Genomic DNA, 14,818 nt, shown 5'->3' on the forward strand with positions numbered 1-14,818 from the left:
AAAGGTTAATGCCACTCATATTTCCTTTTTTTATTGTCTGGCTTCACATAATGCCATGGGACAAGACAAAATAAGCAGTTGCCTCAACAAACTATAATTCATCACAGCAGAACAACGACCAGCTGTAATTCAGTCTATTTTTAAATCCAACACGTAATGAAAATCACTAAAAATAATACATTTCCCAGAGCCAAGACAATAGACCAAAAATATGTAATAATTAGTGCTCTGGCCCAAGTGCTTCAGGCTCTAAACTGTTTTATGACAGTGAGATCTGTTCCTAGCAATCAACCCAGTCCACTGGTACCCACTTAACATCTTTATTATTAACATGTGTTTCTTGCAGCATCTACGTTTAACCACAAGCTAAAAGCACCATATGCCTGCTTAGCAAAAATCTGTGCCTCCCAACTCACTCCCTGCCAGTTCAGGACACTCAGAGGTAACATAAATGAATTCATTGTCTAAAAAAGAGAAAGTCTGTCAAAAAAAAAAAAAAAGAGACAAGGAAACTGCCTTGGCATGCTTTGATACCTAACCATATTTATAAATCAAAGAAAGCAAGCTGCAGAACAAAAAACACCTTAAAAAACATCCCCACCTTGGCCATCTGCCTGCCTTCACCAATACTAAGTGGCACCCAGCTATTGATCTCTACTCCTTCTATTTTACAGCAACATTCAGCAGTCTTCATCAAGACCCTCCACACTGCATAAGTTCAAAGTGTGTGTTAGCGCATAATAAATATACAAAAAATCGCTGAATGATCCCTGACAGTCTGCCAAAAAAAACCTGCTACTGCAGCAGTGCTTTTTTTTTTTCATAATCTGCATATGCATTTTCCTTTAATTATTAGCTCACACAATGATCTGATGCCTGCCAAATTTTTTAGTGCCCACAGTCTTGCAGTTTGCATCTTCAGAAATGGCTCTTTGGGGCTGAATGCATAAAGCAGACATTATTCTTAGGGCAGTTAAGTGAGTTTCAGTGCTGCTGGAATCAGATGGGTTTGAAATTCATACAGACCTTTGCCTTGATGGGCAAAAAGGGTGATTTCTTTTCCAACCTCTTAGCTTAATTGAGCTAGCATGAAAGGATTGAAAAGCCCTGACACAGAATTAAAACTCAGCTTGTTAATATGCTTCGTCACTCCATTCTGGCTGTTATTTGTAACCTAGCACTGCCAGGAGTCCCCAGCCCTTGCCCCTTTGGGCTCCATACTGTACAAAACCAGAGGGGAAGGTCCCTGCCCCAGCCCAGCAAATCTTGGTTAGGAATTTCATCTGCATTGGGAAAATAATAATTAATAATAATAATAATAATAGTAATTTGGGTTTACTTTTGCTTGTCTGGCTGCAGACTGGGAGCCCCCATGACATTTTATGTCCCATCAAATGATTTCCTTTGGTTCAGCAGCTCACGGTGCCAATCGAAGGTTAAACATTTCTCTCTGACAATGCCACTGCTACCGTAAAACTAACAGAGGCGTTTTCTACCTCCTTTTACTCAGATAAAACTCTCATCAGCTTAGGTGATGGGTTTACATGAGTAAAGAGCTCTGAGGATTCACATCAACAATCTGAACATGTTTGTTTAGGATGAGAGGGAGAACAGCAGCACAACTGCTGACAAGACAGGTGAGGCTGTGTGCATGCAGAGTGCCTGCTGAGGTGGAGCCTTGCCTGTGTAAGAGCATTACCATCAAGTCCCAGACTAGATATAGAAGCTTAAAAACAGGGCAGAAATCAATGGTTCCTTTCAGAGCATCATGACAATATTCATTTTAGTCCACTGGCTTATGACTCCCACCACCTAGTGTTTTAGTTCATTTCTTCTGTTTTACACCTGGCACAGACACCACCACTGCTGCGACACCGTCAGGGCACATCGCGCTGGTTAGCTTTAATCCTCACATCCCTCACGCCTCCCCAGTGAGGAAATGAAATACAACTATTGGCATGCTCAGGCAGACAGATGTGAGAACCAAGAGCTCAAAGGCTCTTAAATGCTGGGCTCCCAACTATTAAGTCAGTGAGAATTAAGCATCTTAATCTTTATGAGGATCTGGGCTTGCACCACACACCTGAGGTGGTTCTGCAGCAGGCCAGGACACTGAACCTGTCTTTGCTCAGCTCCCAACCAGACCTCTACAATTCAGCCATGTATTTTGAGGCTTGCATTTGCACAGAGGTGTCTGTGCAGCTTAAGAGTAATTTGTATCCAGATGATTGCAAAACATCCCTGGAGCTTTGTGCAAGTGAAATAGGTAAGCTTTGTGCCATATCTGAGCCTGACTACAGATGTTGGGCTTTAATGTCCAATCTTTAGGCTCCAGTTGAATTCACAACTCTTTCCAAAGTTCTGTCACCTAACCCTGACATTAAGGCTGTGCCCATGCTCAGACCTCCCAGCCACTACACTGAAACTTTGTCATTTCAAACCTTTGAGGTCAGGTCATTGAGCAAGCCTGGAAGTCCAGAAACCAGGGCTGAGACAAGACCAGTTCCCGTAGCAAGTTCTCTGCTGCATCCATGTGTGTTGAAAAAAACCAAACAGGTGTCAGTTCATGCTAGTCTCAGCTCTCCTACTCTTGACTTCTCCCACCTGTCCTCAGAGCCAGATGTGGAAGGAGATGCCATACTTAATTGCTAGAGAAGGGATCAGCTGCTGGTATGGGAAGTAAAAAATGGGTGTTCCTTCTAGATCTTTGCTGGTACAACAGAGAGGATGAACATCTCAGATGGCTCTGGTTGGGAAAAAAATTGTCTTCACAGTGAGTACTACAATTACACCAATAAGTGTTCAATATGTGCAGAGTATAAAAGCTCTGATGGTCGCACTGAACAGGGAGGGTAAAGCATACCCAATGAGGATAGGGCAAAGGGTTGAGTAGCTCAACTGATTGAAGAACTGAGTAGGTCAACTCATTAAAGTCATTAAAGGAGCAAGAATTATCTTAGACACTGAGCAGGATGGGTCTCTGGAAAGAAATAGTTTGAGGCTGTTACAGATATGAAGTGGATGAACTGAAACTATTCCAGTAATTTCAGAGGTTGTCAACCCAAAATAACATTGAAAATTATGTCCTCTTCCCAACATTCCCCTACAGGCAGCTTGGCTAGAAACATGACAATTCTTTGTCTACCTGTGCATGGATATGAGCTTTCTAGAGGATTTAAAAAAAAAAAAAAAAGGAAGGAAGGAAGGATAAAGAAATGTTATAAATATTACTTCCATGATAAAAACAAACAAAACAAACTATACTTGTATTTCATCAGATGTGGTATCAAGTCAATGCATAATTTAGATTCTTTGCTTGGGCTGGACATTTGGGATTGACACAAGAACTTTACTGGATTATGACTTGTAGGTTGAAATTAAAAATGACAAGGTAAGAGTCTCTGATTTTCTAGATGTAAGTAGGGCCACTCAAGCACACAATAAAAGGGGTTTTGGCATTTAGATAAGATTTTCAGTCATTAAGACTTTGTACTTCAGGTTCTGTTTACAGCAAACCTCAGCTTGACTAAAAAGGATTTTTAAATCAGTGAGTGCCAAGCCAATGATTTCCTTTCTGTGGAGCTGCATAAAAAATAACTCATACGAAATGATGAAGTAGAGATTGGGTACCTTGAGACTGTATGAGTATTGCTAATTGATTGTTTTTAACCTTTCAAGCTTTTCTATTTGTCCAGTGATAAATAGTAGTTTTTCAATATTTTTGGCTTTTACATCAAAATGTCAAGTAAACAATGTGTTTTGTTTTTTTTTTTTTTGTTATTTGCCTTTGATGATCTGTAGTCTTAAGAAAATAATCCCCTTTATACTTGAATCTCAGACCTGGCTTTTCTCCTGTGAATAGAAAGAACTAAAGAACTTACTTGTAGTTTGGTTAAATGGTTAACTGAGCACTGAAAAGGAAAAGTCAAAGAAGAACAAGGTGAAAGAGGAAAAAGAAGCAGTAAACATAGCTCCCCAGTCCTGGCATCACATAACTAATATTCTAACAGTGATGAAAAACAGGAGTGATGCAATATTTAGGAAATCCGTCCAGGAAGTTGAAAAAGAGGACTTGATTTCCTGTTTGACCTTGGCTGTTATTTAAGGCCACATTTAGGCCACAAACCAGAAGGACCTAAAATTAGGTATCACGAATCCAATGACATTCAAGCAATTCAGCCCACTTGCTGTGTACAGAACACTCCCAAAATGATGGATAGAGAGAAGCAGTCACATCAGCTAGGTTAGGCAGCAGTAGCCACAGAGGGGATCAATAAAAGGCAGTGCACCGTCCACCACGGGTGTTGTGATTTCTCCTAGTGACTCCAGGCGGGAGCTTAGGGTGTGATGTAGCAATGAGGAAGTGGCACCTTCTTTCATTCAATCCAAACAAAACACTTTTTCCTATCTCACTTGGGCATTATAAAGGTTAATGCTCTGTTTTTTCGGTGCTTACATGTTAGTGATAAGGTCAGGTAAATACTTGGGAGACACAGGCTGTAAGTTGAGGTAGTATTTTTTATTAGACCAACCACCGAAGATAAGTACCTGCATATATAGCAGGCTATATTGGGACCATAAAGATCCCAGAGCCTACAGAATTCATCTTGCTTTCACTCTCAGGTGTGGAAGTGCAGATCTCAGCAGATGGAAAGAAGTTGCAAACAAACAAACAAACAAAAAGTGTATTTTGCTGCATAATATCTATATTGTGGTCCCTGATGATTGTGAGAACAACCAGCACCAGGTTCTTAAAAATCGAGGCTAAAAATGCAAGTAGAAGGTAGGATTGTCACCTTGTACAACTAAAAAGGCACTCTGTGCTTTTGCTTGGAGTGTTTCTCAGCTCTAACAGCTACAGGAAAGGTGACATGAGGAGAGGAGCATTCTCCGTCAGCTCCAGCCCTGGACCTTCATGGAGCTCCCAGCATGATGCTGGGTCACACTGCCTGTTAGCTGGGTCATTTGTTTATTAATACATGAACACACATTAGTCCTAGGCTGCTTGTTAGCTGCTTTCAGCAGCAATAAAAGTTCCACTCTCTACTAAATCTACTCTATTACTCCATTTAAATGGCTTTTTTGGTGCTGCAGAGCCGGGGGTTTTGTCCACATACCATTCAGCGTTCTCCCAAGCCCTTTACCCTGCAAATCCAAATTATGTGCCAGAGGAAAAATGCTCTGCCAGCTTTCTTTGCATGGCCACTGAAAATCAGCTGCAAACCTGGGATAAAATGTATCTACTGACTGCAGGGTTTTTATCTGTTGTATCTGGCATGCCCCTTCCCCACAGAGGCTCTTGTAACCAAGGCTGCTTCCTCTCTCAGAGTCAAGATGAAACTGGCATCATTCATGATTTTGGCTGGCTGGAAAACCTGAGATGCCAAACACCAATCACCAACTCCCTGTGCCAGGCACTGCTACAGAAACCAAGTCCCTGCCCTGATGAGGGGTGATCTAAATGCATAGGACAATCAGAAGGATAAATATGACAAGATAAAATCTGTGCTCCAGCTTTCACAGCAAGACGACAGCAAAGCCAGCAACACAGCCAATCTCCTCCTTCTCAGACTAATGCCTGACCCCTGGACAAACAAGCAACAGCTCATAACGTAGCACGGGGAAGCTGCTTTGGACTCCCAATTAACCCTGTAAGAATGACTTGACAAGCACTACAGAATACCAACAAAAGACATTTTTATGGAGGCATTTGTTTACTTTAATCGAGCAAAGAGTTTAATTAAATTTTCCTCACACACCAGATAAATAGCATTTTTCTCTGTCCTGCTCTGTATTTTGCGAATGATACTTAGATGTGGTTTCCCCAGAGTCATTCCTTAAATTGCAATGATTAACCACAGCCAGGGTATTTTTTCTCATGCGCTAAATGTCAAACTAAAGGCAAAAATAAAATTAAAATCATATTTTTATTTTGTGCTGGCTCCGAATTCAACCAGTTGGAATAATCTCAGTGCCCATGAATGTAGCCATTTTTCTCTTTGGTCAGTCAAAGCAGATGCCTTCACCTCTGTTTGTAGGCACAGAAGCAGAGGGAAGCTGCACTATAAGCCATGGCTCCTGAAACCTGCAACCTCTCCCTTTGGGAGCTGTGGAGCACAGTATTGTAAGTCCCTCAGGATATATCACTGACAAGAAAGATCAAATTGTACATAGCAGAACAAAATGAAAGAGATGTAATTCACTTCAAGAGCAGGATTGGCTTCCTGTGCTTCCTCCTTTTGTGCCCCATTGAGCCTTGGGGAGAAAAGAATTAGGAAGGAGGTAGAGTAATTGCTGAGAGACAAAAGCATCAAGGCCAAAAAAATTAGGGAAAGATTCAAACCTGTGGAGATGCCAAGGTTTTTCTCTTCATTAAATCAGCCCATTCAGGGCCACATATAAGGATGGAAAATCTGTGCATTTGCCACTTCCTAGAGCCATCCAGGAGAGGGTCACTGCCTGGTGTCACTGAGATGCACTCAGCACTTCTCAGCGGCACCAGGTCCTGTGCATGGGTGGTAAGGCTGGTATAACAGCATCTGCAGATGAACACAAGGAATTCTCCCTCACAGGGCAGCTTTGGCAAAAGGTTTAATTTGTCATCTTTACCTGTACTGAAAGCTGAAGGAGAAACTCCACCAGCCACTCTCTTCCCCCACCAACATGGATCTGAATGCAGTCTTCTGGCAATAATGTAAGTTAAGCAGCAGCTCTCCAATGCAGCAGAATCCATGAAAAAGGCTCAGTTAGTGGCAGAGTGTTTTTTGTTTGTTTGTTTGTTTGTTTTCTTTCTTTTTCTGGAAGCTGGCTTTAGGTAATTCCTATAACCCCAAAATTTAGATGATGAATGACTTCTTTTATGTCAGTGTCATGTTCAGTGGGGCTAAAGGCTATGGAATGCAGAGCCAAGAATTTTTATTTATTTACTTATCTATTTATTTATTATTTATTTATTTAACCAGTTTGTGAGTATAAATCCATTCCTGACCTGACATTGAGAAACTCAGGCTGAGGTTTTCAATAACAACAACAACAACAAATATAGACTTATCAGTCTTTTGAGCAGAGAAACCAAAGAAATGGGGAATGAATTATATACACATTAACAGCATGTGGCATGTCCCTTCCAGGCCAGACCTAAAGGATGTCATTGAAAAACCATAAATGAGCAAAATCTTTTGGTCTTCATGTACCTATCAGCCAAACCTTGCTTTTAGTATTATATGATTTTAGTATTATATGATTTTAGTATTACACACACACACTTATATAATGCTTTCTTGTGGATATCACAAATTCCACAAGGTCAAAATGCATTTGTACTACTTTTGTAGTACCACTGTAATGTAAATCTCAACCATCCACACCTTTACAAACCAAGGATGTTGTACTCTGAAGTAAAATCTAACGGATAAGATAAATTATAAGTGCAATTTTATCTTTGATTAGGAGAAGAGGAACTGTGGATTAGGAAGGCAAAATCGCACAGTTTCATGTTCACAATTCATTGTCCTATGGGACTTCATCCCTCACATACGAGCTTAGACCTTATGACAACCTCTTTGGGTAATCTGTTCCAGTGCTCCATCATTCACACAGTATCATAGTGAAGAACTGCTTCCTAATGCTCAGATGGAACCTCTTCTGATCCAGTTTGTGCCCATTGCTTCTGGAAGAAGGAAATTGTCTACTAGCGAAATTTCTCAATATGCGATACGGCATCCATTTTTTCATTTTCTTGTTTTCTTTTTTAAAGTAAAAAACAGTATAGCAATCTATGCCAACAGCTGAAATTTTTGTATTGTGTCCTAAACCTCCATGAATCTAGTCCTATTAAGGAATATTCTGCTCTACCATATCATCATGTGCAAAGTTGTTTTTGCTAAATCAAATGAATTAGGTTCTTGCCTGCTTAAGATACCCCCTCTTCATGCATCTTGAACTGACTTACTAACAAAAGAAATCAACCAGCATTTAGTATCTTCTGCAACTAAAAAGAACCATGGTCTAGAGGAAGGTGACCCTGACCATGGCAGGGGGGCTGGAATTAGGTGGTCTTTAAGGTCCCTTCCAACCCAATCCATTCTGTAATTCTGTGATTCTAAAAACAGCAGTCTTGGAAAAACCTCCAGTCAATGTGGAAGAAGAAGGATCTGAGGAAGAATTTGTGTGCCTGGAAGATTTTTTGAGACGTGTTTTCCCAAATATATCATCTGGTCTAACAAGAATAGTGCTTTCACTTATACACTTTCCTGGCCTATCATAACATCAAGAATAATTTTTATTGCTACTAGGGAGATAGCTTTGATCGTTAAAACTGACATTTCAGACATTTCACATTTTGAATGCTGAGTAGGGTTTTTAGCAGCAAAAGTCACACTTTTCTTTGGAACCCTTTTGGATTTGTGTTCTTTCATTTTAAACAAATTTATTCTTCCTATCAGCTGCTTGCTATGACATTCCAAGACAGGTCAGAATCTGAACTTTTCCGGTGACATTTAATTCCTAACCATAAAATTATTGCCATTTTTCAGATGCTCTCAACAATTCAACTCAATTTTTTTTTTCAGTACCTATTGTATTATTGCATTATTTAGAATACAAACAGCTTTTCATTTTATGAATCAGTAGCCCAGTGACATACATTGCTCGCTTCTCTGATGAAATGAGAAATTTCTGGCAACACACTCAGACAGCTGGCAGGTGGCAATCTATCATTGAAGCTGCAGAGAAAAGAACTCTGCCCAAAAAGCATGGGTGTGTAGTCATTATATTGTGTCAGTAAAACGAGTCAGTTTTATTACATGGTATAGTATTGAGTACATACAGTATCTCTTAGCCTTCCATCAGAGCTGTCATTGTTTTGCCCTTCTGAAAGTTCCCATCACTGTGTTATTTAAACACACAGAACAATATTGGTGTTACAATACAGTAGACCTACATAGAAAGTAAGGCACGTTGACAAAAGAAATCAAATAAGCATAATCCCTCAAAAGTTTCAAAATTATTAGTTTCAATGAAATAAATATACCTTTCTTTAAAGAAACCCAATGAAGATTTTGGCTTAATGTTCTGCTATACGAAAGAAAGAAAATAAATAAATAAAGTTGACCAGACATTGCAAGCATGTGGAACAGCATAAAGAGTAGTGCAAGACACACAGTGCATAATAAACCAATTGCAGAGCTGTTCCTGGAACAGAGTACACAGCATTTGTTATAACACTTCAAAAGGGAACCATGGAACTGTATGGATCAAAGGAGGACAACAAAATACAGAATTTCTAAAGACAGGGATTGCTTATCTTTAGGAGAGTAAATGAGAAGAGATATGATAAAAATGTATAAAGTAATTAATAGTCTAGAGAAAGTAGACCAAGTGTTTCCATTTTTTTCCCAGGTCAACTCTTGTGCTAGAACAGTTCAGAGAGAGGGCTCAATATTGGCTCCAGCCCCAAATGAGCTATGGCACTCTAACGCACACATTCTTGGCCTGTAAGAATATGGGGAAATACTTAAGTACCTCAGAAATGGGAGAAAAGTCACAGTCATTCTTTATTTAATAAGAGCATCCAAGGTGATTAAAACAAACAAGCAAACAAACAAACAAAAAAGTACACTGAACTAATTTCAGAGTATATTATAATCTCTGCTGTGGGCTTCAAGTAAACCTCTGTTTGTAAGGCACCAGGATGAAGACTGAAATGATGGAAGATTACTCTGTGACCTGCATCCTTGGTAGACCTCTGAGAGCAGGGCACTTGCCTGACTGCAGTGTTTGAGCACTGCTCCTTTCTCCATTATCCCCGCTGAAAGGCAGAAGAGTGAAGTACAGCTCCCTAGCTGTGGAGGTACGTGTTGATTCCCTTCTCACTCAAGAACATCCTTCCTTAGAGCTGTGTATTCAAGCACAGAGGTGAGCATGAGTTCATCCCTTCAGAACCAGATTTCATCATTCAAAAAAAAAAAAAAGGCAAAAACAACAACAACCAAAAGCATGCCCTTCAGCTGGGGAAATCCTGCATAGATTTCCTTTACAACTGAGTGGAAAGGAAGGGTTCCTCAGAGGCCAATGCAGAGTGAAAACTTAACTCCAGAGCTTTGAACTACACTCTGAAGAAAGATCTCTATTAACTACAGAGGCACCTGAAGGAGATTGACCTGAGAGACTGGATGCTAAGAGGGTAGCGATAATCCCCTCAGTTTCTACACACTACAACTGTGCTCAGGGTAATTATGTTGGAATAGGTTTCTTAATGACGTTCATAACTTCAAGTCACCTTTGTACTTGAAATTGGGTATTTCAATTTGCAAGTTGATAAGAACTTTAAAAGCAGTACAATAAAGCTTACACTTCAAAAAAGAAGTCAGGGCAATGATTAACAGGATTAATCCCGCCAACATGAAACTAAACAGACAGCAGTGTGCTGTGAAGCCCTGTAGATGAAACTTCTTGAGAAGAAAATAATAAATTGAAAATAAACTTTCAGGGCTTGATTCTTTTCTTATTCACAACTGTGTAATTAAGAAGTAACTCAAACTGAGCCTACAGAGTAATGCAGGAGTAGAACATGCCAAGATAATAACCAGATCACAATAGTATTTGGAAAATTAAAAGTATCACAATGGCAGTCACAAAAACATGTGAACATGTGATGGATAAATCTTTGGCATACGTATTTTAGTGGATAAATGCTAACAGAGTAGAGGACAACCACTTACAGAAATACAGGCTTTCATCCCCCTAAAAAAAAGACCTTAGAGATCTCTGTGTGATTGATGGATTTTTTCCCATATCATGTACATTTATTTATTCTTTCTCTATTAAAAATCTCAAATAAACAATATCCCCTGAGTTGATGGGAACAACACAAAGGGAGCACATTGCCACAGATGACAATAAAACAGAATTGATCTAGACAGATTTATTCCCAGGTTTAGTAAGAAATTCACAATTGCTTGAAAAAGAAAGGAGAGAAAAATTACTTTTGCTTGGGGCAGTTTGTGGCTACTTCACTATCCCTTGCCTCTTAATCACTTGCTGGGGTGAAGCAACAATCAATACAGTGTGAAAGAGATCACAGAGGGCCTGAACCAGACCTCACCAAAGTCAGGGGTGGCAGAGAAGCCTTGCCCAGGGGAAGTTTTCCAACAGCCACAACACAGGGCCTGCAGCCCAAGAGCTGAGACGAAGGTGACTTTAAGCCACATCAGGGCTGTTTCAGAGGGATGAGATGGGTCCTTAGGGAATACACCCCAGTCAGGACAACATCCTCAGGCCGCTGCAGAGGCACAGGACTGTGAGTCTCGCTTAGGCCTTACCTCGCCACACTGCTCCTCTGATTGTCCTCCTGTCACAGCTATCTCTTGTGCCAGTTTCACAGAGTGCTCAGAAGAATACTGTGGGGTTTCTTTCCCCAGTGCATGCAGGACAGAGAAAAGGCCAAAGCTGAGGCATTTGAGGCTCTCTGTTGCTGGGTCTCAGCCCCAGCCAAGCAGCCATGGAGCAGTGTCAGAATGCTTCACACTCTTGAGACAGCAAAGTGTTTTTGGAGGGTAGAAAGCAATAGCCCAGAGGAGCTTTGTTCATTAGTTCTTTGCTATAGGATCTCTGTATAACCTCGTGACAGTCATTTGTTTCCCTGTGTCTCATTTCTACAGCAATGTACTGCTACATCACTGTCTTCAGGAGCTGGGAGAGGGCTTGAACATTAGCTGTCTTAAACAGCAAGATCCTAGGACTGCAGTAAGAGGTCTCAGGTTTCTATGAAAACTGCAGGTCAGGCCCACTGGAAATTTTGTCCTTATTATGTTATTGCAGATAAAAAGTATAAAATAAATAAAATAAAATATAAAATAAAATAAAATAAAATAAAATAAAATAAAATAAAATAAAATAAAATAAAATAAAATAAAAATAAACTACAATTTAATAAAAATAAACTACAATTTAAATAAATAAATAAATAGGAAAATTTTCTCCTAAAACTGTGTCGCTAGATTGAACTGAAGTATGTAATCTGGCTTCTCTTCAAGGCTGATTATGAACCTGGATCTGCAATATAATTTTAAAATGAAATAATTACAAGTCTAAGAGTTAAAGGATGGATTTTTAATGTTCTACTGCCTGGCTTTGCTCATGATCCCTCACTGACCTCAGGCAACAAACCCAAACCAGCTTAAACTCCACGTAAGTTTCACATCCAGAGGCATCAAGCCAGTAGGAGTGTACTTATGAAGTCTCACCAAGGTCCATCTAACCCAATAGTGCGCATCCAACCATGGTATGCTGCCCAGATGAGGGGTGTTAAAAGCAAGTAAACCCATACATGAATGATATTTTTCTCTATTTAGCTCAGTTTCTAGCAGCCTACGGTTCATGGACTTGCTCCGTAATGGAAGAATCTTTGCCTTCAATAATCTCCAGTGCACTTTTCTTTTATAAATTTATTTAGTAATTCTTTAAGCCTATATAAACCCTTGGCTCCCAAAGCCTTTTCTGTCATTAGGATTTCTTGTAACTGCTTATAGAGAAGCCACTCCATAGTTCTGAGCACCTACATTGTCCATTCTCTGCTTTTTTTCACACTTTCTTGTATCGTTTTGGTGATGCACCAAAAAACAAAAAATGCACCATGTTCTCATGAGACTGTGTACTCCACAAAGAATATTCTATTCTCTATTCTCCTCCTAATAATTTTGTAACACGAAGATTTTATTTCTAATGATTATTAAGTTGTGTTTTGTTGTTTGTTTTTTTTTTCAGAGTTCACGGAGTTTTTTACACTATAATCCCAAGATGATGATAAGCAATGTCCATAACAATGTTTTTGTTCATAAGTTTTTGTCTCTGTGTTAACTTCATATCTGTTCTTTTTTGCTCAGTATCAAATAAAATAAAATAAAATAAAATAAAATAAAATAAAATAAAATAAAATAAAATAAAAATCTACAATTCTTGCAAGGAGTTCTTATTTTACAACTTTTTATAGTATCATATTATGAGCAATTTTTGTTATCTCACTGTTCACATCCTTTCCCAAACCAACTATGAAAATACTGACCCTTGCATAACTACTCTAAATGTCTACAGGACACCAGTGGGGCTTTCCACCATTGACAAAACTGACGGCTTAATCCTACTTTTTTTTTTTTTTTTTTTCTTTTCCATGCCTTTTAACCACTCTTTCATCTATGGAAGGACCATTCCTTTTATCCTACTGCAGCTCTTTTTTTGTTGTTTTGTTTTATTTTTTGTTTTTTGTTTTTTAAGTCTTTGATGAGAGACATTGTCAAGGGACTTTTAGAAACCAAAGTTTCACCTGGATATCCCTTGTCTCCTTGCTTATTGACTCCTGCAAAGGTTAGATTTATGATGCACAACTCTATAAATACCACAGGGACTCTTCCTCAATATATCATATTTACCCACATGTCTGCTAACGTTACGCTTTATTATAGTTTCTATCATCTTGCCTAGTGTGGATGTTTGATTTACTGGCCTGTACTTCCCCGGGTTTCCCCTCACATTTTCCACTTTCCATTCCACTGGCACCAAAATAGCTTTATGCAAGAGGCTCAACTAATAACCAGTCACAAGGTGTCAGACAGAACTAAGAGCAGAGCAAATATAGCTGGGACACTTACTTAAGATGCCCAATTTGATCTCAGGTTTAAAAATCTCTCTAGGAAAAAAAAAAAAATCTGTTGAAACTAAGGAAAATCTAATGAGTATTGTAATCCTTCATGTTCAACTCATTTTATTTCATTGACCTTAGTAAAGCAGAGACCAAGTAAATTTTCTGAGGGAAATCTTTTTTTTTTTTTCCAACAACAACAATAAAAAAATGCTTGAAAGTAAACATTCTTTTTTCCCACATTGATTCAGATGTTTTTCCCAGTCAAATGAGCAGAAAACCTGCTAGCACTCAAAGTGGTAGAGAATCGGGCCCTAGTTGCTGACTTGCAGAAACACAGTGGAAGGTGCCCTCTGGGATGAGAGGTTGTGCATCTTCCTACCCATATGGTCCAAATTTAGTTCCTGAAGTCATTGCCTGCTTTCACATTCGGCAACCTAAATAAAAGTGGCTCTGTCTTGAGATCAGCAGCTGCACTTGCAGCTCTGTCACGTTCTGTGCACAAACAGGTGCAGCGGTTCAGGATATTCCTGCTCCTCAGCTGCTTGTCCCTGCCCCATGCAGTGCATGGGAACACACACCCATGCACCTCTGCCTCTGATGCCCAACACCCAGCGGTTTAATGCAAACATGCATTTTTCAGCAGGGTTTTCAGATATACAAGAGACCATGAGCAGGAGCATGACAAACTTTCTCTTTTGTTTGTTCTGTCATGGGGGCAAAGACATCCAGACAGGGGGATGGGACAGGGGTTTTGGAGAGGGCGATATCTTCTTAAAACAACTACTGCAGATGGCCTCAGTGATGGAAAAGTCATTGCTTCTTGGCTTTGCTACTGAAATAAAGATCTTGGTGCTAGACTTGATGGTGCATAAACTGCAGAGTAGGACCAGGGGAAGGTTATCATAGTACATGCTATATTTTTGAGGAGTGTAACAGTCCCTGTGGGTGAGTGAATGCTGACAGATCCAGGAGAGGTAGGAGAAGGAAACACTGATATGATCAACTCCAAGCCCTGTGCTTGTCACTAGGTCTGAAAGGGCTAGCACCGTTCTACCCACAGGGTGAAGGAAGAAAAGCCATTTCACTTGGCATCTAGTCTGAGGGGATTTTTATGTCCTCTTCACTGTGCTATTGCTATTTGCTTTTACCCCCAGAAATACCCCCAGAATGTGGTTACAG

Source organism: Anas acuta, chromosome 2 (genome assembly GCF_963932015.1).
Source record: "Anas acuta chromosome 2, bAnaAcu1.1, whole genome shotgun sequence".
NCBI lineage: Eukaryota > Metazoa > Chordata > Aves > Anseriformes > Anatidae > Anas > Anas acuta.